Genomic DNA, 3,642 nt, shown 5'->3' with positions numbered 1-3,642 from the left:
CCTCTTCTTCCATCACCATCACCTGAGGAAAGTCCCCAGGGCTCTGGCCCCTTCCCTGAAACTTCTGTTCTGACAGCCCCTTTCAAGGTAAAACCCAAACCCACAGGAAGGGAAGAACCTACCACTGTGCATACCGCTTCACCGAAACGTGAATTAAGAATATTATAAAGGAATTCCCTGATCTAAATTGAAATGCATTTCGCTCTCATGTTAGCTGCAGTGCTGTCGGCAGGCGGAGCTCAGGGATGGAGGCTTCCCTGTTGTGTGGATTGCTCAATGGTCCCCAAGGCCTATTGGCTTTTAACACCACTTGAAAACCTTAATGTTTTTCTGCTGTCCCCAGAGTCACCTCTTACACAGCCTCTTTTTGTTTGTTTGTTTGTTTGTCTGTCTTTTTCCCTGAGACAGAGTCTCACTGTATCTGGTGGCATCTTCCTTCAAGCGATCCTCCCACCTCAGCCTCTGGAGTAGCAGAGGCACGAGTCACCACAGCCAGCTCATTTCTGTTCTTGTTTCTGTTGTTGTGGTGGTGGTTTTGTTTTTTTAAGAGTTGAAGTTTTGCCATGGTTCCCAGGTTGGTCTCCAACTCCTGAACTCGAATGATCTGCCCTGCCTCGCGGCCTTCTAAAGTGCTGGGATTACAGGTGTTATCCATCACACCTGGCCAGCCCCTGCTTTTCACTATAGCATTCATGGGAGTTTGTAGAATTTCTGTTCTGGGGGGGAACATGTATTCAGCTCATAGAGCCAAGCAGAAATTGTACTTGGAACTGGTGCCCTTGGGTTGTAGACATAACACGCTTGCTCTTTGTATGGGAAGGGCTTTGCCGGTGCTCTGGTGCCCCTGTGCAGGGCATCGAGGCCTGCAGGTCAGAACAGCAGTCTCACCTATGTGCTCCTGTAATACACAGCAATTCTCCCTGGAATATAAGATGGGAGGTCTTGTGAGGTTCCTACAAGCAAGAAGACAAACTTCCCTTCAGTTTGTATTGACAAAATTCAAAATTAATAATAACGGCCCAACCTCTTGGATGACAAATGTCCTTTATATTGACAGACCGGAACTGCCCTGCTTGCCTCAGCTCCTCCATGCAGGTGCAGCCCTCGATTCCCTCCACACAGGTCGTTTCCTCCCTGCTTTCTCCAAAAGAGGGAGACAGCGGTTCTGCAGGACCACAGGGCCCCAAGCCTTCCAGGGCTAAAAATCTCAGAACAAGTTGCCCCGTCCTGCCTGTACCTCACAACTGACCTAGAAATGGCCTTTGCTAGGAGCAAAGTAGGGGGAAATTGTCGCCGGAGGTGGGGCCTGGGTACTGGGTCAGGTTGCCCTGCGGGGAGGGGGGGTGGTACTCAGGGTTAGAGGGGGCCAAGCACCAAGACCTCGGCATCCCCAACCTCCGAAAGGACTCAGAGAGATGCAGAAACCAAGACAGGGTTCCTCTTTCAAGGAAAGAGACTTTTGAGGAAGACCTCAGGACTCTGAACCAAAATCCAGATTTTTCACCATCTGTAGCTTAATTCCATCTTAATTGGTGCAACTTCATCCTTCCCCTATGCTCAGGACAAAAAATTCTTTTATAGCGTGGTCATTCTCTGGCCCCATACGTCCTATTGGTCAGAAAACTATGTTTTTTCTTTGGTTAACTTCAGACTTTGGTCTGCATAATCTTTTTCTTTCTTGGTCTGAAAACCACCCAACAGTCCCATATGTCGCTTTTTTGGATAAACCTAGAAATGGATCTTTCTGGTCTTAAAGCTTGAAACTTAATATTTGTTTTATCTGAGTTCCTTCCTCAGGAAACAGCCTCTCAAGAAAGCTATCAAAGAACTGAAATTCATCCAGACAGTGAGATGCTGGGACCCCTCGTTCATCATGATTGCTTCCTTGCTCCTCCCTAGTTCCTGTTTTCTTACACATTGTTACATTTCTTCCCTGCCATCTAAACCTCTGGTTTTGGTCGGCCAGGGAGATGGATTTGAGACTGAGTTCTCATCTCCCCCACTGCGGCACCCTATTAAAGCGCCTTCCTTGGCAAGAATCGGTGATTGGCTTTCTGTGCGGTGATTGGCCCTTGCTATGGTCGCTGTCCCCCGCAGATGCCCTCTGCAGCTCCTGCGTGCGGCCCCGCCCTGCACTGCCCTCCTCGTGTGGGACCCAGTTTCGTCTTCATTGCAGCCCTGCTGAGTTGGAAGCTTCTCCATTGTGCAGATGGGGAAACTGAGGCTCAGAGTGCGCAGTTGGGCTGGCCACGAAGGCAGGGCCGCCGGATGCTGTGCGGGGATGGGGCCCTGCACCGCTTGCGCCTCTCACCATGCGGCCTCAGGCCCCTGGGCCCGGCAGGGTCTCTGGAGTGGGCATTTTGAAAGAGCGCCCTCCTGATTTTCACACAAACCTAAGTCTGAAGACCGTGCTGGGGCGGATGTCTGCCCCTCTGGTGACCAGCTCACAGCTCCCTCGGGAAGACGATTGACTGGGGAATGGGGACCCTGGGGAGGGGGCCTTCGCGGTGTCATCTGTCTGTTTATGCCAGAAAACAGAAATTTCTGTTTCTTTTTCGCTGGGCTCACAGCAGGTGCTTAATAAACAGATCTTGCGGCGGGAGCAGAGGCCAGCGGGATTCAGGCAAGACTCCAGGAGTCAACCCCTGGATCTTAGAGGCTCCCCACCCGCGCACATTTTCCTGACTTAACCCTTCCCTCCCCAGTCTTTCTCTCAGCCCTTGGAGGGGAGGCCCCCTTTCCACCCAGGTGGCCCCTGTGGGGGTCACGGCCTGGTTTTCACCCTGAACTTCTGGGATGCGGCAGATGCTGGATGTGTTGGCTGGTATCCTTCCGTGATCCCCATCTGTGGCTGACACCATCTGTGGCCCAACATGACCCCAGCCAGAGCCAAGGGGAATCATTTCTTTTTCCATTTAACATCCTACATTATTACTTGGCTCCTCGCATTCATTAATTCATTCAGCAGGTCTTCACGGAGCTTTGTCCTTAGTCCACACACTGTGGAAATGGCAGTGAACTAAGCCAACCTGGCACTTTGGGAGGCTGAGGTGGGAGGACCGCTTGAGCCCAGGAGTTGAAGACTAGCCAGGGCAACATCTCATCTCTACAACAAGTAAAAAATTAGCCAGGCATGGTGGCATGCACCTGTGGTCCCAGCTACTTAGGAGGCTGAGGTGGGAGGATCTCTTAAGCCAGGAGGTCGAGGCTGCAGTGAGCCATGATTTTGCCACTGCACTCCAGCCTGGATGACAGAGCAAGACGCTGTCTCAAAGGAAAAAAAAAAAGGAAACAGACAACATACATGTTGGAGAAAACGGAACAGCCACTGGAGGGACGTCTTTAGCTGGGAGTCAGGGGTAGCTCCCTTAGAAGGTGATATTTTTGAGCCAAAATCTGGTCGGAAGTCCACTGTGCAGAGGAAGGGGGAAGAGCGTCCCAGGGAGAGAAAATGGCAGTGCAAAGGTCCAGAGGTGGGAGCATGCCTGGTGTTTGAGGAATCAAGAAGGCCATGAGCAGCCGGGTGTGGTGGTTCACGCCTGTAATCCCAGCACTTTGGGAGGCCAAGGTGGGTGGGTCACTTGAGGTCAGGAGTTTAAGGCCAGTCTGGCCAATATGGTGAAACCTCATCTCTACTAAAAA

The sequence above is a fragment of the Colobus angolensis genome, unplaced genomic scaffold, assembly GCF_000951035.1.
Source record: "Colobus angolensis palliatus isolate OR3802 unplaced genomic scaffold, Cang.pa_1.0 Scaffold185, whole genome shotgun sequence".
NCBI classification, from domain to species: domain Eukaryota; kingdom Metazoa; phylum Chordata; class Mammalia; order Primates; family Cercopithecidae; genus Colobus; species Colobus angolensis.
This window is presented reverse-complemented; position numbering follows the sequence as displayed.